General features: G+C 47.1%; 1 protein-coding gene across 2 annotated transcripts in view; it reads left to right on the forward strand.

The window, feature by feature from the left end:
• Sipa1l2 (signal induced proliferation associated 1 like 2) overlaps nucleotides 1–26,690 on the forward strand; it is a 167,260-nt gene that overhangs the window by 36,435 nt on the left and 104,135 nt on the right. For both annotated transcript variants that reach the window (XM_036187010.1, XM_036187012.1), the window contains exon 2: nucleotides 13,626–13,687. The gene's annotated coding sequence lies outside the window, so the exon portion shown is untranslated. The remainder of the gene's footprint in view (nucleotides 1–13,625; nucleotides 13,688–26,690) is intronic.

Here is a 26,690-nt window from a genome sequence, read left to right on the forward strand (position 1 = left end):
CCTCAGGTTGAATAAAAATATTTTCACATATAAACCAGAACTATTTCTATTTGAAGCCAGCAGACTCAATGTATAATAAAATATATTAAAAAAAAAAAGAGGGGAATGTTTTAGATAAGTCTTCTCCCAAATAAGAACCTTTGAGAAGCCAGCAGCAGGTGGCCCTGCTCCACAACACCAGTTTAAGAATGTTCACCTCTGAAGACATGGCTGCCACTCACTGCTCCAGCAGCGAGCGTAGAACAAACGTGTCTTGGCTGCTCATTCCTCAGTGACTTCTGTCTGCCCAGCTTCCCGTTTTAATTCTGGCAGTAAGTGTCTGTGAATGTCTGCTAAATATTCCCCTTGCTATCAGACAGCCTCCAGTCAGACTGACTGCGTGCGTGCGTGCGTGCGTGCGTGCGAGAACCAATAATTTCATATCCCCTCCCTCCTCCCTGGCAGTTTACTTCAGTAGCCAATTTATGGGAATCATCTTTGGGCAGTGATGGAGAGAGAGGAACCCAGGACACAGTCCCAGGAGCAGCACCTGTGGGAGTGGCCCGCTGTGACTAGTCACAGCGTTTGAGGCTGGGGCTCTTGCCATTCCAACTGTGTTTGCAGTTCTTTGTGTGAGTCTGGACACATTTTATTAAATTAAAAGTGAGAGTGTGAAGGGGCTGGGAAGACAGTTCAACTTGTAAAATGTCTGCTGTGGAAGTATGAGGAGCTGAGTTTGATCATCAGGACCCAGATGAAACATCATCATGGTAGGAGGTGGAGACCAGAAGATTCCTGAGCCTAACCCTGAACTCCAGGTTCAGCAATAGACTGTCTCAAAAAAGCAAGATGAATAGGGAACAAGACCCTAGATTGACCTCTGGTCTTCTTATGTGTGTGCATGCACGCACACACATACACACACACTCAGAACATGAAAAGCATCCTTGTTATTCTTGGCCCAGCAGGTAGGACTGTGGTGTGGTGTGACATCCCCTCACTGGACTTTGGTAGCCCAGGGATCCAGGAGCTTCCTGGCTTTCTTGGGCTTTGTCCTGCTGTGCACCCCCCACCCCCGCTGCCCGCCCTCCAGCCAAGCTTAAAGAAAGCCTTGTCTGTTGGTTGCTGGCCAATGAAAGAGCTCACAGACAAAAGCATCATAGCAGCAACACAGGTTCCCACCAGGTCAGGAGTAGGGGTCAAGCACAGCTTTGCCTACGGAGAACCCCTGAGGACCCAACAACATCCCTAGTCTGGGGGGTCTGTTGGCCCTGGGAATTCTATTGCTTATTGGGCAGACCTTGTCGGAGCTGGCCGCCCCATGTCCACTGTGCAGTTAGTTATAGCAGCTAGCCACTGCAGCTCCCACAGAGGTGGTTTCATCTCCCCGCCCGCCTGTCAAAGTGGAAAACTTCACTCAGCCATTGGACAGCTTCTAAAACCCCTGCTCTGCTGTGCAGATAGCTGGATTATTTTCCAATCTGGTCTGGGAGGTGGGAACTGAAATACTTGAGCTCCAGACCATAGCTAACCTTGCTTCACCAAATCTTCCTATTCGCATGTTCCTGGCTATCCTTCCTGTCTCCCTTCAGGCCAATGTTTATGTCCCACATGAAGGGGGAGGGGGTTCCTTAGTCTGACCTGTTGCCGTAGTCCAGAACCCCCACCACCACCACCACACACACACACTGAGTTACTAGGATTTTCTCTGCCAGACCTTCAGTGGGGTCAAGGTTTATTGCCTTTTGCATGTTGTAAACTGCATGGGAAAAACCTAGGAGCCCAGGTCTTCCTGTCTGCTTGTGGCACCTGGTGGATCTCTGTTCCCTCCTGGTTACTTCTGGTTACCGGTCTGGTGTGTGTTCAGCACACTGGACATAGTGTCTAACTCTGGTCTGCAGGAGCTGCAGCCTCTCATTCATGCTTTCTTGTTTGAAGTGGAGCAGATCTTGGGAGGAAGGTGGGGAGGGACTGTTAGTATGTAGCTGCTTCTACAGGCTGGGCTCTGGCTATGCATAGCCCTAGGCCAAGTTCGGCTTTAGGAGGTGAGACTCTGGAGTTGAGCTCCCATGGCTGTCAAGTCCACTGTCTTCTTTCTGTGCCCTCCTCTTGCAGAAGAGAGTATGAACAAGGCTTTCTTTCCTCCTCTGAGCCTTGCTGGTGTGTTGCTGCACAGCCCTTGTGGGCATTCCTGAGATGGGCATCAGAGGCCGGCCGTGGTGAGACCCTGGGAGCAGGGTGAGAATTGACAAGGAGAGATTTTATTGATAGTCTTGTTACCTGAACCAACTATGGATGGAAGCAGCTTCCAGGAGTAAGGATTGACTGTGGCTCACAGTTTGAGGGCACAGTCCCTCATGGGGAGAAGGCGAGGCAGCTGGAACACAGCTGCTTGCTTATACCTCAGTGGACAGGAAGAGGGCTGAGCTAGAAACCTCAAGGCCCATCTCCTAGGAATCTACTTCCTCCTACTAGGCATCACCTCCTAAAGGTTCCACAAACCCCCTCCCCGCCCCCAACAAAGCCACCAGCTGGCTAGTGTTCAAACTCCCAAGCCTGTGGGAGATATTTCATAGTAGAACCACAACAGGAGGTGAGGTGGCCTGTCCCACTGCATATTCTCAAAGGTGTCCAAGAGTCTTAGTTCCCGGGTGAGGCAGAAGATAAGAGCGTGCGGAGCGGTAGGTGTCTGAATCACATGTGCCCTCATAGGGACTCAGGAGACCTTGTGGTTTAGAAAGCCTTTGCTGGAGGCAGACTGAATGGTCTGTGTGTGGTGTCTGTCCCACAGTAGGACGCACCCTGGGCTGTTCAAGCATTGCTTCAGGAAGTAGAGCCGCCTTTTCTTTGGAGGTGATAATGAGAAATTATTTCCTTTCTCATGCTTGTACTTCATGCATCTCACTTTTATGAACAAGGCGAAGGCACTCATCTATCATCCGTCCCTTGGACTCAGAAGACCTCATTTCTCCTGAGATTCACATAGTAAAGTTGTTGTCAGGATTGAGCAAAGTTCTCCCTGGAAAACAACCAAGCTAGGCACCACGTAGGAAACATGCCTGTGCCCACTCAAGTGTCTGGTGACAACTGAGCTATTTGCCAGTTATGCAGAAGATGTTTTCTAGAACTTGTCTCATTCTTGGGGTTCCAATTATTTTGATCCCTCCTTCCTCTCCCAGACTCCAGCAGTAGAGAAGGGAGACTGGGGAAATCCCCACAAAGAGAAGCCCGAGTGACTCTTGCTATGGTAATTAATTGGCAGAAAAACCAATAATTGAGTGAGAAGTCTCTCAGTCAGTGGTGACAGAAGACAGTGCTGTGAGATGCTTGTGAACTTGGAAGATGGCACTAGAATCAGAGAGCTAATTGGATGAATTTACATACTGCATGCTTCTGTAGTGTCCTGTGCTGCTACTCATTCGGGAAATCTAGAGAAGACTTGCAAAGACCAAGATGTCCAAACCTCTTAACTGTTTGACCCTTGAGAGAAGCCTTAGTGAACATGTATCTGACTTCATGAATTCAAATGGGACCACCTTTTGTATGTCAGTCTGATAATTAGAAAATGTTAGCTCACTTCCTTTCTTCCCAGATCAAATTCTTTCCCATTCATCGGCCCCTTTGTGTTTTCTCATGGGAGCTGCTGTCTTATTGGTGTTTGTCGATACTGACTCTGAGCCAGTTTAATCACAGGGTTTTGTTTGTTTTTTGTTTTTTTCTTACAAATTATTGAGGACCTCAAAGATGTTTTGTTTCTGTGAGTTCTGTCAGTAGTCATCATGTTGGAAATAATAAAGCAAATGACTCCAGAAGTCACTGTTTAGATACAAGGAAAGGCTGAGACTAGCTCAGTGGTAGAGCACTTGCACAAAGTCCGGGGTCCATCCCGAGCACTGCAAATCCCAAGCAAGGCACCATGAGATGTCAGTCCAGCCAGGGTTTCAGAAGGGCTACTTTTTGCATAAAAGCATGGCATTTCCGTCTTCCTTGAAAACAGGCCCTTCATTCCTTTCCTTACACCGTCTCTGCCGTGGCCTCATCAGGTAAATACTCAGGGTAGTTCGCTCTCAAGTGGCAGATGTATCCTGGAAGAAAGAAACTCACTGGGTCCTAGGTCTGTCCCAAGGTGTGGTCCCTTGAATGGCAACAGGATGCTGAAGGAAGACACCTTCCACCAGCAAAGCAGTAGCAGGTGCATGCTGTGGGCCTCAAGGGTTAATTAATTTTACACAATGAATTATTTTTATTTGTCCCTGAAGTATGATATTGAAGGAGATGGCCTATTTAACTTTTTTAAATACTTAAATTTTTTTGAAATTATAATGTAATTATATCGTTATTATTTTTTCCTTCTCCCCTTCAAACCATTCTGCATTCTGCCCCCTTTTGCTCTCTTTCCATTTCATGGCCTCATTCTCTCTGTCTCTGTCTCTGCATTCCTAATTACATAATACAACTTGTTCAGTCCGTACAATGTCACTTGTATGCATGTATTTTCAGAGCTGACCGTTTGGTAGTGGATAACGAGTTGGTGTGCTGATTGCTGTTCTGTGAGGAAGACTGTTTCTCCCACTCTCAGCTTTTCGTAGTTGCCTGCAGTTCTTTGTCTAGGGTTGAGGCCTCGTGAGCTCCCGTTTGGCCACATGAGCATGTCTATTAGTGTCGTCTTTGTCCAGGCCGTGCTGAGGCAGCCATATGGGTGAGACTTCATGGGTATAGCTTCTGCCATTTCTAGGAAACAATCTCACAGTGAACACTCCTCATTCCTGGAGCTCTCAGACTCTTTCTGTCCCCTCTTCTTCAATGACCCCTGACTCTTAAGTGAGAAGTTGTGTTGTAGATGTTAAAACTGTATTTGTATGTGTGTTTGACTGCGTGTGTATATGTATACCACATGTGTGCAGTGCCTGTGGAAGACAGAAGAGGCTGTGAAATCCTCTGGAACTGGAGTTACAGAAGTTATGAGCTGCCATATAGATGCTAGAACCAAGCCTGGGTCTCTGCTAGAGCAGTTAAGAGCTTTCTTAACTACTGAATCATCTCTCCAGCTTATTTATTTATTTAGAGACAGTCATGTTATGTGGCCCAGGTTGGCTTTGAACTCAAGATCTTCTTGCCTCAACCTTTTAAATTTTGAGACTACTGCCTCACCATGCCCAGGTTTTATTTTTGTTTTTACTGCAGTTTGGCAGGGAGATAACCAAGTAGTTTGGTGTTATGACCTTGCCTTGTGTTCCCAGGCCATCATTTAACATGCAGTTGCTTTTATACTCCTGATACAATGGGAAAGTCCTGTCTGGATGTGAAAATTGTTAGACTTTGTATATCCATTAAAGAGCCCCAAGGGCTCCATGTGGTCCATGGTCACATAGTTTGAGAACTGCTATCTTTAGGCACAGAGGAGGGACTAGAAAACATTACTCAGTTGGTAAAATTTGTTTCAAAAGCATGTGGACTTGAGTTTGAACCTCTAGCCTGGTGCAGTGGTACCTGTAATCCTAGCACCCATAGCCAGATTGGTGAGGTCTAGATTCAGTGAGACTTCTCAAAAATAGAGTATACAGTGATAGAGACATCTGATATTGACCTCTGGCCTACACACACACACACACACACACACACACACAGAGTGTGGTAAGTGAAAAGAACAATATTTGGTAAATACTAATTCAGTATCACTGAAATAGACTGGAAATCTGGTGTATCTGTGTAGGCTGAAGTCCTCATGAGACATTTACTCCCCCTACAACAGTGCTGAGATGTGGGGCCTGAAAGATGGGACCTTCAAGGAGTGGTTACTGAGCAGATGCTATCTTCTAGGGACTGAGTGACCTCTCTGTAGCTGTGTGATGCTTTCTACCACATTAAGACAGCATGTAGACCCTCCCCACATGTGGTCACTTGCTCCTGGACTTTGCAGATGCAGATCCATGAACCAAATAAACTTCTGTCTGTTAATGGTGTGGTCTGTGGTATTTTGTTATAACAGTGGGAGCATATGATAGATGTGTGGGCTGCCCACCGTGGACATTTGGGAGAACTACGGAAACATGGTTCTCTAACTAGGGACGCCAACAGCCCCTGAGCCTGGCCTGCTCCATGACTCAGTAAATATCGCTGGAAGTTTGAATAATTTGGAGGAGTTGGATTTATAGATGGAGGGCTTTAAAAAATCCATTTTGTGGTAGAGCATAAAAATGAATCAAGGGTAAAATGTTATTTAATTACAAACAATAGCATTTGGAATTGTGCCTGGCCAGCCCTTCCACCTTCTTGTGTTCCTGAACTCTTTCTCTCTACCCAGTCCTACTTGTCTGTGGCCCCTTAGCCTCCAGTCAGCAACTGTGTAGTGCTCTCCTGAAGTACTAACTGCAGCTTTTATGCAACGCACTAGTTTGAAAAGCTAGCCATAGCGTTCTGGTTGAGGGGTGCCCAGTACAAAGGCGGTCGGACCTGTTGGCGACAGCTGCCCCAACTCTCTCTCCGGTGTTTGTGCATTGTGACCAGGTCTTGGGGCTGTCTGCCTTCTGTGTACACAACAGGAAACTGGTTTTGTGTGGCCTTAATGCTAAGAAGGACTTCTTTCTTGTCAGTGTTTCTTTGGTTCTTCTGCCTTTGACAAGAATCTATCCTGGTGATAGTAAGGTTTAATTTCCTCTTCGGTGAGTCAAAGGCACTACCTTTGTGCTTTGGCTGATTTTATGTCTTGAAGTCACTGGGCTCGCAGGTTCCCTATGAGTTGATATTTACCCCATTGCATTCTTTTCTAAAGGCTGCTGAGTTTGTGTGGCTGCAAGAAGGGCCTTTTCCAGTAGCTCGGAGCATGTAGGCTAGAGGAGCCATGTGGCCTGGTGATGGGGTCCTACAGCCTCCCCCCCCCCCCCCCACTGGAATCTGCACTGGATGGGTCGTGACAGTCTGCAGGTGAGGAAGACTGGAACCTAGTGATGTCATGCTGTCTTTCTAATTGTGTACCTGGGGCACACACGGAAGGACCCTGGTTCCTAGTGAGAGGATATGGGCATGGATTGGAAGCTGAATCCCCTAGCTAGACACTGCCCTGAGCAACAGCTGGGCTCTGGGAGGCAGTGTGCCTCACTTTCTCCTTTCGTGTGGAATCTTTCTGGGCTGGCTGGTGAAGCCACACTGAGTCATCCTTAGCTTCTTTTGGTGTTGGCCTCGTGTTTTGAAATATTCCGACTCTGTTGCCCTACCTGGTTGGCTATGCATAGTAATTATTTTTGCAGATTAGAGGCACCACCTTTTCCAGTCTTTCTCATCACATGGTTTCCTACTTCAAGCTGTGAGAGATTTAATTCAGTTCTGTAGGCGTTTATGGGGTGTTTGCAAGTCGGTAGCTGCATTATTACAAACCTGCCTCCTTGTTTTCCATGTTGCCTGGAGCCCTTTGATTTGCATGCTCCCTGCCAGAGCTGGAGCCTGCTCCTCCTCAGCTCTCCCTTGGTGGGTTGTTAAGACTGAGAGCCTGGTCATGGAGATGAGTGGTCCAGGGTTGCCTCTCTTCCTTCTTTGTTCTTGTGCTTTCTTGCAGTGCTCTATTCTGCTGTCTGGTATGTACACGGAACTTCGTCTGGCAATCTGTTGGCTCCTGTTGTGGTGTGAGAAGTCAGGGGAGTGGGAGGAGAGTGGGTACGAGAGGAGAGAATGACTCTTTCCGTTGCCTCCACCAAAGCAATAGAGCATACTCAACTGACTGTTGATGGAATTATGTGGAGAAATATGAATGAAGGTCACATATTCCTAAATACAGGGAGTTACCAAAGTGGGTAGTAAAAGAGATTCTCTTGCATCACATCTGCAAAGGTTTCTCAGAATTTTTTCTCTCATATCAGATAGTTGGTTGCAGAAGTTTGCTGTTGATGTCAAGTGATGGCCTATGCCCTGGGTGTACACATAACAGCTAAGGTCTGAGCTAAATGAACTTAGGAAGAAACCTGTTCTGTTGAGGAAATATTCAATATCCATTAGCCAGAATCTTCCCTCCCCCAACATGAAAAAACAGGTCCATAATTTTCCATGGATACATTCCTTCATTCTCTTACAGAAGTGATTTAGCCTGTGGGAGATATATCTACATGAGCTTATTTTCTCTTTCTTACCTTTCTTTTGTTCACAGAGCTCATGGCAGATTCTCATTTGTGTTTTGGATGAATAGTAAGTCAAGCATGTATCAAGAAATCCATGTGGCAGTGAGCTCTGCCCCTTGGGTGTATAGAAATAGAAACAGCACGATTGGGGAAATTATCAGCTGGTGCTGTGTGCCTGCTATGGACACCTACAGGCATTTGTTTGCGTCTGTCTTTTCTTAGTTTATTATGGTTGCTCTTAATCTGCATCCTTAAAATAGAGAATATACTTGGATTTCACAAATATGGTTCATTCTCTTCATTTTCCGTTGACTTAATGAGCACCACTGCAGGTTTACACTATAGGGCGCCCAGGCTGAACATGTTCAAGGCATTGTTCAGTTGGAACTCTGATCAGCTTCTACACAGAGCACACACAGCACAGCAAGGCTCTCACTGCTACACTTGACCATGGGTGGTCCAGGGTTGGATCAGAGCTCAGCTCTTAAGATAATGAATATAAATGGTATCTTCTTGGTTCTAATGTTTTGCTTGTCTATAAGCAGGTGCTAAGGCAGCCTAGCAAATGGCTGTGGAAAACCTGGATCAGCTGTGCATGCCAGGTCAGGGGCCTTTGTTGTGCCTGGGTGGGGATGCCTGTGTGGTGCACCATACTTCCTAACATAGAACATCCTGTGAGTGAGCCTGCATTCCATTATGAAAACGGTACCTGTCTGAAGTGTTTGGCAAGTCAGGTGGAAGAGAGGATGCTTCCTCAGATGCCAAGATGACTTCTCCTTACTCCACCCTGTGCCAAAGCAAGTGTGAAGAGCCACTGTCTGGGCATGAGAACCAGCGTGGCAGAATAGGGAGCTGGGTGAACAGAGGGTAGGAAGGCTGCCAAGGGATGAGCTGGCTGCCTTGCCTACAAATTTGGCTTTTGCTGTCATTATGGGATAGAGCGTTTTAGCTTTAGAATCTATTGGTTCTGAGATTTTCCTTATTCATTCTGTCTATGGTAAATGCTGAAAGAGGCAGAGAATTTCCTGTACTGCTATCTACGGTAGTGATAGTAATTTATTATTAACTCCCAAAATTCACAAAGAAGAATTAAGATAATACATTTAGGGGGAGAGGTTAAAAATGAATTCATTGCAGTGGCAGCAGCAGCCAGTGTTTTTAAGTGCTTATGTTTATTCTTTTTACCAACTCTTTGTTGATTGCCTGTTATATTTAAGACTCCTGCCTATCATGAACTCCCAGGTGAATGTAACAATCATACAATAAGTCACACAAGAGACTGAAAATGCAATGCCCTTGGGGTACAATGGGGAATAAAGGTACCTGGAAGCTCTTTAACTGTATTCTCTCCTGGAGATGTCAGAGAAGTGGATAGTGAAGACCTTTGGAGCTCTATAGAACTGAGAGGGCCCTGTGAGGCGAGGTGATCTGAGGCTGAGATCAGTGTCTTGTGAGGTGAGGTGCTATAGGGCTGAAAGGATGCTTGATTTGAGGCATGAGAGGTGATCCAAACTCTAGATGTTTCCTTACTAGCCCAGCAACGATGAGATGAGAGTGGCAGGTCTGACTGAGAGTTAGTAGGGTGAATACCTTCCTAACAGTCTTAGTTGGGGAAGGGATGCGGCCTCTCCGGTGTCCCCTGCTCTACAAAGCCTTTCCCTTTCCTTGCGTCTTCTTCCAAGTCAAATATGGCCTCCTCCTTTCCAGTGAGGAGTATCTTCCGGTGCCATCTGAGGACACTTGGATCCATTCTGTGGGAAGCCTGGCTCCCTGTACTAGGCAGTGACGTTCTGGTGCCAAGAATTGCATCTTGGTGTGGAGAGCATGTAGGTCTGTATGTGGGTGCTAGATGTGCTACATGAGTATTTGTTGACTATTAAAGAGCTTCAAAGGGTCTCTGTGTCCAGTGTCTCTTCCTTTCCTGAGTAACTTGAAAAGAACCAGAGTAATCATGTCCTTAAGCCACCCAAGCTGCAGTGCTGTTCACATTGAGAATTCCACAGGACCTTGACCTGCCTCAGTGCACAAACAGATGCGTGTGTGTGTGTGCGTGTGTGTGTGTGTGTGTGTGTGTGTGTGTGTGTGTGTGTGTGTGTACGCACGTGCTAGCCTGGGTGAGTGGTCAGCATGTTGAACACATACCATCATCCAGAGCATTAGTGTCCAAAGGTCATTGCCAGGAAGGGTAATGTCCATGTATTAAAGTACCCTGTGATCCATAGTGTGACCTGCACCTAGCACTGACTGTTCATGTTCTCAGCTTGTCTTCTGAGGTGTGAACTGGGCTTTGGGGGCTCGTGGGGACTGGGCTGATATCCACCTGTGCTGGGCAAGCTGAGCTAGGCCCAAATGCTGGTATCTGCTGCTGCTTGTTCATGTCATCATATCTCAGATTGGTGAAGGTATAAGGTGGCCATGCCCAGTTGCATAGGGTGCTGAGGGGAGAGAGATGACCCCTGCATGGTTTGGCATGCCTGGTTTTGCCTATAGTGACAAGGAATTTTCAGTACTTTGTTCTGAGAGAGAGTGTGTGTATTCTTATGTGCGGGTGTATGGGAGTATGGGTTAACCTTAGGTGTCTTTCCTTAAATACCATTCATCATGTTTTACGAAACAAGGTCTCTTCACTGGCCTGGGGTTCAACAATTCAGACAGGAGCACACCACTATAGCTGACTTCCTTTCATGGGTTCTGGGGACTGAACTCAGACCCTCATGCTTGTACAGCTAGCACTTTGCCAGCTGAGCCATCCCCCAGCCTCAAGAATTTTACTGATACAAAAACAAAACACAAACACAAGCTGGGTGGTGGTGGTACACACCCTTAATCCCAGCACTCTGGAGGCAGAGGCAAGTGGACTTCGAGGCCAGCCTGGTCTACAGAGTGAGTTCTAGGACAGCCAGGGCTACACAGTGAAACCATGTCTCGAAAAAACAAAACAAAACACAGCCTTTCTTGGGTGCTGGCTTTCCCTGAAAGGCAAGGTTGTCTTCCTTCCAGTTGGAGAAAGCTAGATGTAATAATTGTGGGTCAATGCTAGATGCACTTTCTCAGAACCTCACTTCATCAGGAAACCTGCTGGGAGGAACAAGGTATGGGAGAGGGGCACGTCTGCATGGTTGGTTTCTGTGCAGAACATCTTGTGATGTGTCTCAGCACAGATGGAGGAATGCAGACCTTCCTGCCCCTCTCTATTGTGTCTCATGGCAGTTGCTGGAGAAGACTGTTTTGCTGAAAACCCAGTTTTACCCTCTCACCCCGCCCCCACTTCACTCTGAGCCCTTGCCTCATAAGCCACCTGTGAAGGAGGAAGTGTAGCCAGGCTCCAGAGCCCCCATTGCTACTTGGAGAATCTGTGGCTTCCTTTCCTGCCCATAAACAAAAGCAGCCAGCTGAAAGAGTGGGGCATTGCTTATCATGGGATGTTTGCTGCGTCAGAGGAAGGAACGGAGCTTTTCCAGAACACTCACTGTGTAGGGCATCTCACTATAAACTACAGAAAATGAATTAACACAGGGTTGAAGGCATGAAACGGACTAGAAGTGATAGAACTTCGTAAACTTAACTCCGTGTGTTCTGTCGGGGTTTCGTGGTATGAGTACATGAGGGCATTTGAGAACGGAAGCCTCCTTAAGGGAAAATTGCAATCTTGATCCTGAGAAATACCGATGTTTCAGAGGTGCCTCTCTTTTAAATTCTGGAAGATCCTATTGTGTTCGGGAGCGACGCTTGTCATTTACAGTGTGGTAATGACTACCACACCGGTCTCCCTGGTGACTGCTCAGTGTGTGGAATGTAGGTAGCATCCCCCTTGCACACCCTCTGTGGTGGAGACCATCACAAACACCGTGTCCTGTCACAGTAGCTAGAAGCTAGGTGGTCGGTGGGTACTTACCCAGTGGCTGCTGTGATATGAGCCAGTGAACACTTGATATTACCTAATTATTTACTGTTAGGACATCTTTGATAAATATTTTGGCTTTGGGGGCATTTATATTGTGGTATAATCAGTTTGGCATTATCAAGTAAATTCACATTTATGCAGCCATGGTGTCTGTCTGTCTGTCAGTCTGTGGTTTTCTGTAAGACTAGAATTCCGAACCTGGTAAGGCAGCTTCCTCATCTCTCCTTCCTCAACCCGTTCTGCTTCTGCTTTGAGCCTATACTACTCCAGGAACCCCCACTTAGGAGAAATTGTCACAGCCCTTGTCCCTTTGTGACCCACGTATCTTGCTTAGCAGCCCTCAAGATTCATCCATAATGTAGTAGATGTCAGAATTTCCTTCCTCCTTAAGGCTGAATAAAATTCCGTTGTATGAATGGGCCACATTTTGTTTATTCATTCATCATTGGACACTTGGGGTGGTTCTACTGTCCGCCTGTTGGAAAGTTGACTTATAACCAATGGTTCTCAACTTCTGGGCCGTGACCCCTTTAGGGTCAAGCAACCCTTTTACTAGGTCACCTAAGACCACCAGAAAACACAGATGTTTATATTACAATTTACAACAGTAGCAAAAATTACACTTATGAAGTAGCAAAGAAAATAATTTTATGGCTTGGGGTCACCATACGTGAGGAATGATATTAAAGGGTTTCAGCATTAGGAAGACTGAGGACCTCTTCTCTAGAGCCTGCTTTCAGTTCTTTGGGGTGCAAATCCTGGATCCCATGGCAAGGCTGAGGAACTCACTGACTATGCCTCCCATTCTGAACCTCACAGCAATGTGTAACCAGTTCCAGAGAACCTGACACCCTCTTCTGGCCTCCAGGGTCACTGTATGCTTGTGGTACATGTACATTTGGCAACACATTCATACACATGTAAATAAATCCTTAAAAGTCTGTCTTTCTTCCTTCCTTCCTTCCTTCCTTCCTTCCTTCCTTCCTTCCTTCCTTCCTTCCTTCCTTCCTTCCTTTCTCTCTCTCTCTCTCTCTCTCTCTCTCTCTCTCTCTCTCTCTCTCTCTCTCTTTTGAGACAGGGTTTCTCTGTGTAGCTTTGTGCCTGTCCTGGAACTCACTCTGTAGCCCAAGCTGGCCTCCAACTCACAGAGATCCGCCTGGCTCTGCCTCCCTCCCGAGTACTGGGATTAAAGGCGTACGCCACCACCACCCGGCAAAAGTACTTCTTGAATGACAGTACACAATAGGGGCGTATGTAAAGAACTGGCAATAAACCCTTTGCCTTCTGTTATAAACAGTATTTTCAAAAATAACTTCTCCAAGGCAAGAGTAGCAGTGTGCAGAGTGACTGTCCGGGTTCCCAGCAGCCAGCTGGGTTCTTTCACCTGTTGCTTTGGTCAACCTTGGACATTTTCACGTGTCGTTCAACCTCAGCAAGCTCCATTACATGCTGAGAGAGGAGGAGGGGAAGGAAAAAGATAAGAAAATGCTTTGGTGTCCTTGATGAACCTGGATCTGCCTTCCTGGGGGGGGGGGGGGGCAGGAGCTTGGGTTACCCAGGGGTTCTGACTACACTGAAAGCCGCTGTTGAAATTTCCCTCAGGAATCTAATCAGATCTCTTTCTTCTCCTGCAGGTTCTTGCTGCAGGCTGTGTGAGCTCCAGGCTCTGTCTGCACCAGAGCTACAGTGTTTTTAGGTAAGCTGCTGCAGGCTGTCATGCAGACTCAGTTACCTTCCACAGCTATTTGATGTTTTAATTGGACTCCTGTGTCCCAATAATGGTTCATTGGAAAGACTGTGTTCTTTCTGGGTGTATTGAATGTTGTGATTTTTTTTTTTTTTTTTTTTTTTTTTTTACTCCCAGCAGATGTGAACAGGGCTGGCAGGGCTTACATAGGCTCCTTTGAACTTTGGAGTTGCCTAAATAGGGGCATGGGGAGGGCTGCTTCAAACCAAGTCACTGATGGGTTTCTGTGTGTGTCCCAGCGGTATGTTTACAAGAGTATGCATTTTCTAGTCAGCTGTGCATCTCTGCATACAGAGTGCTCCATAAGTAACAGGGACTCAGGTGAGCGTATTGAAGGCAAAGGGCTGCCTGAAGTCCACTGTCCTGGAGGATACAGGATGTGGTGGGGCATGCTGGGATGAGCTGTTCAGAGTTAGGTGGATGAGGCAGATGGGACTGATTGTGGGCTAACCCAGTCAGCCTTGACTCAAGACTGTGCTGCCCTCTTCCTTAGGTGAATATATAGAAACAGCAGGAAATGAGATAGATCTGAAAAGGGGCCTGTTAGGGGTGACCATCTGGTATACTAGGCCTCTAGCCTGTGACAAAACCAGTTCTTACTCTGTCCTGCCTTGTAAGACTGCTCATACATATGTGTATAGCTATACCTCACATGTATGATTATCTACCCTTTGCCCTAAGAACATCAGTGTATATTTTCTAGGAATAAAAAAATGTGTGCATTTGGGTCACAGTGAATTATTATTTAATACTGACTCATTTATGCCCCATCTGTTACCAACATCCCAATTCGTTCATCTTTTGACCCAGAGTGCCCTTCATGGCATCATTCACCTCCATACAGTATGCAGTCCAGGGCTGGGTACTGCCTAGAACTGCCATGTCTCTTGTTCATCCTGGTACCTGCAGTCTTTGGCTTCCGTGTGTGTGTGTGTGTGTGTGTGTGTGTGTGTGTGTGTGTGTGTACAAGGGTAGGGTATCACCATAGGAGATGCCGGCTTCACCCCATACTTTCTCACTGCACAGGTCAGTGCATGAGGCTCATGTATGTGGGGAGACGATGGGAGTCTCTGTGCAGGGAGGAGTGAATGCTGAGGATTGGAGGTAGAGGGCCAGGATGGGTTGTGTGACACCGCTATGTTCCCTCCTGATGCGATCCTGAAGACTCAGTCCATTTCCTGTGTAAATTCTGATGTGGGGACAGAACTGCAGGAAGGTGAGGAGCATCCCAGCACAGGAAATAAGCAGGCCTGCCTGCCTGGATTTCGCTTTGTGGAAAGAACCTTGCCTTCCTGTGCCGTGGGCTCCTCTCCTGCTGGGTGACAAGTCAGTGCTGTCGAAGCCAGGTGGTGGCCTGGGGGCCTCCTGGGAACCACCTGGACACAGTTGAGGACCCTCTGGCATTTCCTCACCTGGGAGAGCTGTGGGAAGCAGCTGTGGTTGTCTTTCTCCAGCCTGTGAGGTCTATTTCCAGAGCAAGGCTTAGTGGTTAAGCATGGGGAGTAAGGTCCTGGGCAGGTCCTAGAATGTGCTCAGGCTGAGCAGTTCTGATGCCTGATAGATTTTAGGCATCTGTGGTTTTGTCAGAAATCCTAGTTTATACTATTATACACAAAGATGGTATTACTTCATACAACTCAGAAACATGAAATAGAGAAAGTGTCCCTGTGTAGAGTACTCTCCGAAGGTGATCGTTGCCTACAGACTTCCCGTAAATCTAGTCACATTTACAATCAGGCACATTTAAAAAGTGGAATTACCTGGGTGTGGTTCTGCAGACCTTTGATCCCAGAACTCAGAGGCAGAGGCAGGTGGTTATCTGAGTTCAAGGCCAGGCTGATCTACATGGAGTTCCAGGCCACTCAGTGCTGTTGCACAGGAATTAATGTCTCAGTAGGTGAAGGTGCTTGCCTGGCTGCCTGAATCCAGTTCCCAGAAGCCACCTGGAAGAAGGAGAAAACTGACTCCCACAGAATTTTCCTCTGATGTCCACGTGCATCCAGTGGCACACATGTGCCCCTCTCTGGCCTCTACATGCGTATCTATGTATATACACATGTGCTCCTGCAAATACGTGGACTATGCTGCGTTGCTGTGTACCCGCTGGCAGTGTGCTTCACTTTGGAAGGTGTCTACAGTCCTGCATTATAAAGACGCACTTCCATGTGTCCCCGCAGTGTGAAGGCGCTGAGTTGGCTCCTAGTTTATGAATCCGAAGGCTGGGCTCTGTCACAGAACACATTGTAATTTCATAAGCTGTTTCCTTTCTCTGGTTTGTTTGTTTATATGGAGCGTTTGTTTGGTGGCAATGGCAGTGGAAGGTTTCCTGAAGGAGGCATTCACTGAGGAACAATGGGGAGCGTTCAGACTTTGATTCCTTAGTGAAATAACTGTTTTTGTTCTGTGGAGGCTTGTCTCTGTTAATTAACCATGTGTCTGAGAGCAGTTGGGAGAATCCACACAGCTTGAGTCATTCCAACCCAGGCGTTCCTGCCTTTGCCTTTCTGTAGGCCAGGTTCTTGGAGATCCTGGGTCATTTGGTTCCCTACACACCTGCCCAGCCAACCCCCGCTGTGCAGGGCTGTTTAAAGAGATGTGAACAGAGAGACTAAGCTTGTGCTACAGCGTGGGAACTGTAGAACGGAATCTGCTGATGAAATTCCTTGTTTATATTAAACGCCGTAGGGCTAGCAGCCATCATCGTTGCCCCAAGTCTCGTTCTATGTACTCCACTGCGTCCTCCTGCTAGGGAGGGTGCAAAGCCCCAGAATGAGGGAAGGGACTAGGGTCTGGTGCTAGGCTGTCGACCTTGAGCCGTGCTGGCTCTGGATATATGTAAACAAAATGATAGTACATGGACTTTGAGTGGTGGTGGCACATACCTGTAACCCTAGCATTCAAGAGGCTTTGGCAGGAGGGTTGTGGGTTGTGAATTCAGGACCAGGCTGGACTACATATGGAGACATTGTTGAGAGAGAGAGAGAGAGAATCCCGATACACACATACAGACACACACACACACACACACACACACACACACACACACACACACACACACACACACACACACCAAAACTGAGCTTGGTGGAACCTGATTTAATGAAAGGAACCATAATGTTAGAGTTGAATAGCAGCCTGCACTTTGCTACCAGATTGTCAGTGTTCATTTCTTTAACCTTGGGCAGTTTGCCTAAACTGTTTGTTTGGTGATGGAGATTGAGCCCAGGGCCTTGCCTTGAGCATGTTAAACTGAGACCATATAAGCAAAAGGCACTGAAGAGTCACACCCGGTCAATAGCCTCTGGGAGGGGGTGGGTCCTGGCGAAGGCTCTGGAGCCTCCCTGTCCTGCCAGGAAGCAGTGTTTATAGGTGGGCTGTGGGAGCATCTCCTGTGGGTGATCTCAGCTGCTGGGCTTCAAGACTGGGTGGTCATGTCCAGCTTGGAGAAATAACTATACAACAATCAGTCTCAAGCTTTCTGTCAAATTTTATTAATGAGACACTCGCTGCACCAATATTTAACTAAAAAATTTTTTTTCTGAAAAAAAAACTAGCTCAGTTGTTGATAACATCCTTATCATGATCTGTTATGTCCATGTAACATAATTACTCTGTTTAGAAGGGACTGACCATAGGCAGGCGACACAAGTGACCCTGAATGACATCTTCCACCCTGGAAGAGATGACTTGCTGTTTATGGCCTCCTTTTGTTCTGTGCTGTAAATCAGTGCATTTTCCGTTCTGCTGGTGGGAGCATCAGGTGGGTGGATACAGCTGGTTACAGCCGAATGGTCTCTAGGTTTCCTGTGTTATCTCAGCAGCAATTTTAGCTCAGGGTTTAGTAGCTGGAAGCCTGCTAAACTTCAAGGTGCAGCACCAGAAGCTGAGTCTGGCACAGAAGTGACCAAAGATAATCTGAGCTCCTGACCGCAGCATTCCACATTGGGGGGGGGGGGTGGGGGTGGGGGCCGAGGGTCAGCGCCTGAGCCCTTGCAGCCCTAATAGCCTGCTTGGAGGCCCTCCTCAGTAGACCACTTAGAGGGTCAAGTGACAGTGAAAAGCCAAGAAAGGAGATTGATTCAGTGTGGCCACGCTGAGGAGAGGAACCTAGATGGTCAGTGGCCCTCCCCCAACTTCCATTCTTCAGAGTCCTGACAGAAGGTTTAGGTTGAATAGAGGGCAAGAGGTGTGCATAGCTAAGCAGTCCTGGTCAAGGTGTGGGCCTGCCCATCACTAATGCATTCTTGTTTCAGCTCCAGTCTGTCCTGCATGGTGGTCTGACAGGTTGTCAGAACTGTGTAACATCTTTTCCGGGGAGACAAGCTCTTCCTCTGGCTGGCACCAGGCGTCAGCCTTTTCCTTCATGAGCAGGAGATTATTTGGAAATTCCAATTTCTCAGGGTCCACTCTCTCAGTAGCCTGATAGCTGGAGCGTGGGAGATGGACACAGATGTCTGTAGAATAGCCTTATTCTGTCCAGGACAGTCACAGGATCAGGATGTCTCCTGGACATGGGCTGAGCTATCTGCAGTTTCTGTACTGTAGACACGTCCATTTCAGCACACAGTTACTTCCCCATCTTGGGCTTGCCCTGTATCCACAATAAAACTTCAAGGCAAAGATGTTAACAGTGTATTGAAATAAGAAATGTGAGCGCTAAGTTAGAATCAGGGTTGTAGGAGTGTTGAAATGTAGCTTTTAAATTTTCAGAATGGTATGTGCCTCTTGTTTCTGATGCCCACCTCTCACAGTGCTGTCTCTGTTCTGTCCAGCTGTGCACTCCACAGGGGCTCTGTCCAGCTGTGCACTCCACAGGGGCTCTGTCCTGCTGTGCACTCCACAGGGGCTCTTGGTGTTAGTTATTTATCGGAGCTCTTACCCTGCAAGGAACACGTCCCGAACACGACAAATCCACAGAAGAGCTGTTTATTAATATAAGATAGAAGAGACGTGACAGGCCTGTGTGAAGCACACATGTGAGTGAGGAGAGGAGAGGAGAGGAGAGAGAGAAGAGAGACCCGTGCAACATGGCGCCGGCTTTTTAAAGAGTGAGCCGCGCATGCGTACAGGACTGCATGTGGCTACTCCATGCATGCGCGTAGATTACATGGCCGCGCGCTTTACGCAACCATGTAAAGCCACGGAGCCCTAGTCACACAAGATGTTCTGACCTGGATATGGCTATTTTGAACCGGAAATAACTAGGTGGTCTGCTGGGCAAGCCCAACCGTGTGGACATGTTGTGATTTCCTATCACTTGGTCCCTTGGTTGTATAGACTGTGCAGGCTTCAACCTTCACAATGGTTCACTCTAGACTGGTGTGTGCATGTGTGTGTGTGTGTACATGTCTATATGCAGGTACACATGTGTATATGTCCACATGGAGGATAGAGCCGCCCTCAAATGTTATTCCTGAGGTGCCATCTACCTTGGTTTGGTTTGGTTTGGTTTGGTTTTAGATGGAGTCTCTCACTAGCTTGTCGATAAACTCACTTAGCAAATAAACTAGTTGACCGATGAACCCCAGAGACCTGCCTGTCACTGCCTCCCCAGCACTAGGTTTGTGAGTGTGTACATCTGTGCTGGGCTTTTTTTTTTTTTTTTTTTTTTACATGCATTCTTGAGATCAGACTTGGGTAGGTCCTCCTGCTGCTTGCAGAAAGCACTTTACCCACTGAGCCCCAGATTCAAAAGCCCTGTTTTTGTTGCCTACTTTGCTGACTAGGGCAGTGGACCTGGCTTGGTCAGGACCCTTATGTTACCGTAAGCTCTTAACTGCCCATTCAAGAAACTTTTTAAAAGAATGAATCTATTGGATGTAATCAATCTAATAATGTAATATTTGTATTGGAAAAGGGAACCTTCTGCCGTAGTGCATGTGTGGAGGTCAGAGGACAACTTGGACTGTCAAGTCTCTCCTTCCACCTTTACATGGGTTCTGGGAATCCAGCTATGGTCACGAGGCCTGCAAGTACCTTTACCTGCTGAGCCATCTTGCAGCGAGGAAACTTGAAAATCCTGGTGTTTTATAGTTAAGAGCCAAATCAACAGTGAGTTACCACCATCTGTGTTTTCTAAGCTTCCCTGAGTGATTCCTACTGTAGGCAGTGGAAGTGGAGAAGCTGCTTCAGCACAAGGGAAAACTAGCAAGAACAATAGTAATTGTCCTCATGTAGGCATGGCCTTCAAGGCCACTTTGAGGGACAAGAAAGTTCTCTTGTGGCCGTGAACAAGGGGTGCTGTGGGGCCTGGCTCGACTTCTCTGCCATTACTTGCCGGCCCTCTCATCTTCATGGGAAGGGTATAAGGGCTGGTGTGGGTCACCCTGTGGTCCAAGGACACAAAGTCTAGGGGAGTGTCCAGGGAGGAAGGCAACAGCTACAAAAGCCTGGTGCAAGGAGATCCATCCTGCCCTCCTTTCCCCATCCTTTGTCTATTGTGTGAAGCTTAGCACGCAGGCATTACTCCTGTGATCTGCTTGCCTGGGAACCACACTATTTTTAGGCACTACTCCACACAATAGGTTTATAAAAAGGCTACTGAACCTTTTGAGGCTGCTGTGTTCTATCTGACAAGGCTGAGTTACAAGCAGACTTTCCCGCCTCACTGTTCAGGCGGGTAGGATTTTCTTCATCTTTTTCTTTTTCTTCCTTGGAAAGCAGCAAGTATCTCGGAGATCCAGAGGTTTGACAGTCTTGACAGGCTGTGCCTTGTGTCTGTGGAGCACTCCCATGCCCTTTCTCCAGCTCCATTTCATAGGCGTTGGTTCAGTTGCAATTTTTTTTTTTCTCCTTTTCCTTTTAAAACGTGCTAAAATATGCATAGTCAGTGGTGCTGCTAGAAGTGAACAAGGAAGGTGCTTTCTCTTTCTGAGTCTCTTGTGTCTTGAGTTGTTTTCTCCAAGGAAAGGATCTCCTTGTCTCGGCCTATACCCAATCAGGAAAGCAAGCACTGTTTTTTTACTTCACATTTGTTTTTAGAAGACCACTTGGGCTAGGATGTAGCATGCTTGCCTAGCATGAATAAGGCCCTGGCTTCTATCCTCAGTGCCACATAAACCAGGGTGGTGACCCAGGCCTGTAATCCCAACTCGTGGGATGTAGAGGCAGGAAGATGACAGGTTCACAGTCACCCTTGGCTGCATAGTGTGTTCAAAGTCAGCCTGGTTTTTATGAGACCCTGTCAAAACAGAATCCAAAAGAAGATGAGAAAAAAGCAATTGGAGCTTGTTCATTTTTTGGTTTTTCGAGGCAGGATTTCCCTGTAGCTTTGGAGCCTGTTTTGGACTAGCTCTGTAGACCAGGCTGGCCTCAAACTCACAGAGAGCCACCTGCCTTTGCCTCCCGAGTGCTGGGATTACAGGCGTGCGCCACCACCACCACCCAGCCACTTGTTAGTTTCTTATTTTAGGCTCTGAATTTGTTTATCTGGGTGGAAGGACTGACTTGCCATCTTGAAATGGAAAGACAAAACAACACACACACACACACACACACACACACACACACACACACACACTCATTCACTCACTCACTCACTTGGTGTTCTCATATGCCCACAGGATACATTGGTCACTTCTTTCCCTTGGTATCTCTCAATTAAGATGCTACACCAAGCAGTTTGCTAGACTTAGGCTGTGCAGCTGACGTTTTCAAATGTACAACTTCATGGAGACCATTCTCAAACTAGTTTTCTTCTAGGGAACTAGTCAAGTGAGGATTTTCTTAGCATTCCTTGTAGGGGTTGGTAGACTCGAAGTTGTCTGTGATGACCTTGCGATGCTTGTAGAGGGAGGTTAACACCTCCTCTGGCTGGCCTTACATATTGTTATTCCTCTGGCACTGGGATCTGCTCCCAGGACGTCAGCCACCATAAGGACAGGTGTGTGCAGCTTTGCTGAGGGCACCACTTAGGGTCACCTGGCTGCTAAGCCATTCTGCCATTAGTCTTCCCAGCATCTCTCATTCTCCTGGGGCTTGTCAGTGGCCTGGCTGGCAGCCAGGTGGTATTGATGCTTCTCTCAGGGTTCCTCAGGTGCTTGGCTCTTTGGACACCTGCTCGCTTCAGCTGTGGGAGCTGTTTAGTGATATTAAACAGCATCTCTGCTCATAGATCCATTATCAAGGTCACTGCACACAGCATCCTGTGTCCCCTTCCCTGGTAGCGCTGGTGTTGATTCAGCAGGCCTAGGGTGGGGCCCAGAAGATGAAATTTCCACCAAGCCTTCCTGAGGGAGTTGTCCATGTGGACCATCAGTGGTTGACCATAAAAGCCTGGATGATGAATAGCTTACCCAAGGTAAGAAGGGTTAAACCCATTTCTTCCTCTTTGTTCTGCACCTGTGCGTTAGTGCAGAGTGCCCCACAGGCTTCTTAGGCTGCCTACCCAGATGCAGGAGTTGACTTTGCTTGTCTATGGTTTCAGTTGCTAGAGGGACCAGGTGACAAAGGATGATTGTTTGGATTGCGTGTTCATCCAGCCCCAGACCACAGGCTTACTGGAGTCTCATTGAGTATGTTTGTATGTTGAGTTACTGGTAATTATCTTATTTTTGGCCACCATCTTGGTCTGTTTATGTCTTGTGGTTTGTGCTTACCTTTGCACTGGTGGATCCTGTGAACATGTTTTATTAGAAAACACAGTTCTCTTCAGGGGTGATTCAGAGCCTGGTAGGGACATAGCTAAACTATAGCTGAACTCACATTTCATGGTGACAGGTGCCTCTTTGTAAAACCAGAAACTTAAAACATTTTTGTTGTTGTTGTTGTTGTTGTTGTTTTTATTTGCTGAGAAAGAATCTTGGTTTGTATCCCAAGATAACCCCAAATACAGTTGTCCTTCTGCCTCAGCCTCCTGGGTACTGGTGTTCTAGATGCAATGAAAGTAATTTTATGATTGGGGGTCTCCACAACACGAGGAACTGTATTAAAAAGTCATGGCATTAGGAAGGTTAAGAACCACTGGTCTAGAAGATTCATTAATGAATGATGGGGTACAAGTCCAATGGTGGAGAAACTTTTAAAGGGTCTTACTTGGCTTTAATACCCAGGTTACCAGTTTCTGCCTGTCTTTCTGGTGTCACGCTTGTAGCTGGTGCATTCTGGTGAAGGGGCTATGGTACAAGTTGGAAGATGGCATTGTGGCCATAATGCTGTCACCGGTGTCAGAACAGAGACCTTGAGATTGTGTGTGTGTGTGTGTGTGTGTGTGTGTGTGTGTGTGTGTGAGAGAGAGAGAGAGAGAGAGAGAGAGAGAGAGAGAGAGAGAGAGCTGCATGTATATATTTATGTGAGTATATGCATGTGTGCATGCATGCACATTTGGAGGTAAGAGCCTATGCCATGCATCTTCCATGATAATGCTCCAGCTTATATTTTGAGAGACAGTCTCTCACTGGGTCTAGAGCCTGTTGTTTGGACTAGGGTAGCTGGCCCTAAGCTCCAGGGATTGGTCTATCTCTGTCTCCCCATTGCTGAGATTACAGATGTGGGTGCTATGGATATAAACTCAGATCTGCATTTTATATACCAGACAGATTACCCACTGAGCCATCTAGCAAACCTTTGGTTTTGTTTTTTAAATGCAAACTGGATTTCTTTGCTGAAAGCCCGAGTTTATTCAATGGGATGCTGGTACCTGGTGGTTGAGCTCTGCAGAGGGGAAAATACTGATTCAGCCCAGTGGATTTCTGGTGTCATCTTCATACTCCCAGCGGCTGGCAGCAGGCAAGTTGGGCTTTGGCTTCGTGCTGGGCTGGGAAGACTACTCTCTGGGGTCCCCTGGGTAAGTTCAGACACTCTGCTACTTTATATAATTGCAGTCCCCCACCCACCCACCCATGGGATGAAGACCCTGGAGTGTGAAATTAACACATCAAGTGAATTTGATATTGCAGTAGCCTTGGGCTGGTTTTCGCAAATTAAATTTTGCAGAAATTAGCATGAGCCTTGCAAAGGCACATTAATTTAATGCCATTGACACTGAGCTACTTCCTTGCACTTCTACCCTGAGACAGAGAGGATGGTTTCATGCTAGGATAATGAAGGACCCTGGCTGTGTACATTTTCTGTTTGGTGAAAAATGCCATTGGCTGAAAAGGATTGCCCAAGTAAAATTCTACCCCATACTGCACACATTTAAAGATAACATGAATATAAAGGCTGAGGAGGCACAGCAACCAGTAGAAATGAATTTTCCAGAGACTTTAATACAAAGTGACCCTTCAGGAAAAAAAAAAAAAAAAAGTTGATTTTTCTTCCTGAGATGGATCTTCGTCTCAGACCTGCCATGATAACCAAGCCCACCATCCTGAGTATCAGTGCCTGCATAGGAATTCACAATATAGAAAGGGTCACTTGGGCACCTGGAGGCCAAAACAGGAGTCAGCTGTGCCATGGCTTTAGGACTGGACTGCCTATCCAGTAGTTCAGGGTCCCTTTCTGTCTGGATGCCAAAACTTGCTCTTTGACCATGTCCTCAGTGTATGTGGCAAGTCCCTGTCTTGTCTTTTCTCTTGTGTTTGTATATGTATGCATGTGTGAGTGTATGTGTAGAGGCCTGAGATCAACTTTGAGTTTCTCACTGTCCAACATTTAAAAAAAATATTTATGTGTTTGTGTATATGCTTGCTTATATAATGTAGCAGGTGCTTGCAGAGATCAGGGGAGGGTGTTGGATTCCCTGAAACTCGAATTATAGGCAGGTGTGAGCTGCATGTTATGGGTGTGGAAATTGAACCTGGATCCCCTGGAAGAGTGCTCTTAACTGCTCATCCATCTCTCCTGCCCATCTCTTTATTTTCTGAGACAAGGTCTCTCTGACCTGGAGCTTACCAATTCAGTTAGGCTAGCTGGCCAGTGGGCCCCAAGGATCCAACTGCCTCTGCCTCCTCAGGAGATGACAGGTGAGCCACACAGGTGTGGTGGCACCTGGACTTTTATTGGGGTGCTGAGAATCAAGTCTCCGTGCTTCAGGGGCATGCACTCTGCCGACTGAGCCTCTCCCCAGCCTCAACCCTTGTTGGCATTGCGTCTTTTTGTTAGTTAGGCTATACTCTTAATTTCCAGGGTGGAGGCTTTTGCTGTTTTCTGTTTGAATCCCAGTGACTAATCCCTCCTTCCAGGTCCCATAGAGGGAAGGAGCACATAGGAGCTGAAACCAAGTAGCACTGGCTTTCCAGGCATGGTTCTGTTTGCCCAGGGTGGCCGTGGCATGTCCGTTCCCAGGGCAGCAGCTGCTACTTTGTTTGGGCTTACTCTCCATGCCAGCTCTGCTCTGTTGATGTGGAATAGTGATTGACATAGAAAGCCTGCATCGGGATATTTGAATCTGTGCTTTTATCTGTGGGTCGGAGATGTAACTGTGGCCAGGCAGGTACCAGGTGACTATTGTCCCTCTTGAGCAGTTCCTGGCAATCATTTATCTAGGTGGCCTTTTTTTTTGTTAGGTGGGTAAGAAAATACAATCAGGAATAGAGTTCTCAGATTTCTTAATCCCTGCTTCAGTGAGGCAGACAAGGGTGTCAGTTGCTAATGGTAGCACTGGGTTGCTCCCTTGAGCACTGAAGAGGAGAGAGCTGGGGCTTTCTGAGACTGTGTGATGTACCAAAGACAGCAGCTGAGAGGCAGCATTCATGGAGAACAGGAAAGTTTGCAGGCTACATGTGATGAAGGAGGGTGGAGAGGGAACGAGCCCCATGGTGGAGAATGAAATGTAGGGCCTACACTGTAGTGGGTTTAGGGCAGTGAGGGTCACTTCTGTGACACTGTGACCTGAAATGCCTGACACAAGCCACTTACAGAAAAAGTATTTTTCTTGGCTTGTGGGTTCAGAGGATTCAGCCTGTGGTTCCTTGGCCTCATGTACCTGGGTAAAATATCCTGGTGGCCAAAATGTGTAGAGGAAAAGATTCTCACCTGGTGGTGGTAGACAGGAAATAGCAAGGAACCAAGTCTAACCTTCAGAGACACACCCTCAGTTACCTATGTCCTCCATTTATGCTTCACCTCCTGAAGTTTCCAGAATCTTCCAGGTGTTTAAATATGGACCTGAGAGCATTTCAAACTATAGCAAACCCTGACTTCAGCAGCAATTCAGAGCTGGCCCACAGAGAGGAAATGTAGACATCATAGAATATGGGGACTCCCTGCTGCCACTGGGGATTTTAGATGGCCCAAGGTCTGTCTCCATTCCGTTTCTGCATGAGTTTTAAGACAGGCCACAGTGAGTTCTGATAACTGTCCTCTGTAGCGTTTCTTCTCAGGACCCCATGCCTCCCGTGAGCATTTGCTGTAGCTCTTTAGGCTGCACGTTTGTCTTTGTTAGGGGTTTTTGCTGCTGTGAAAAACACTATGACCAAAGCAAGTTGTGGAGGAGTTTGTTTTTATTTGGCTTCTATATCCTGAATCATAGTCCATTTGCTGGAAGCCAAGACAGGAACTCAAACAGGGTGGGAACCTAGAGACAGGAGCTGATGCAGAGGCCATGAAGGGGTGCTGCTTACTGGCTTGCTCACCATGACTTGCTCAGCCTGCTTTCTTATAGAACTCAAGACTCCAGGGATGACACTTCCCCCAGCTAGCTAAGTAAGCCCTCCTACATCACTAATTAAGAAAATACCCTACAGGGTTGACCACAGCCTGATTTTATGGAGGCAGTTCCTCGATTGAGGCTCCTTCCCCTGAGATGACTCTAGTATGTTATCAGGTTGATGTCAAACTAGCCAGCCCAGCATTCATGCTGCCTTGACCATCCTAAAACAGCGTTCGCTCTTAGATGAGCTCGTGTGCTGCTGCATCCATAGCCTTCCAATGCCAGGCCAGTTGTTACTTCAGGTGCTGTTGGAGGACCTCGTGCTTGCTTCCAGGCGTCTGGGTGTCAGCTCACTGGCTCATGCCTTATGATGGGCAGATCTTTCTTCCTTTACTCCTGAGATGGAGGTGGTTTAGTTAG

Source organism: Onychomys torridus, chromosome 5, assembly GCF_903995425.1.
Source record: "Onychomys torridus chromosome 5, mOncTor1.1, whole genome shotgun sequence".
Lineage (NCBI taxonomy): Eukaryota > Metazoa > Chordata > Mammalia > Rodentia > Cricetidae > Onychomys > Onychomys torridus.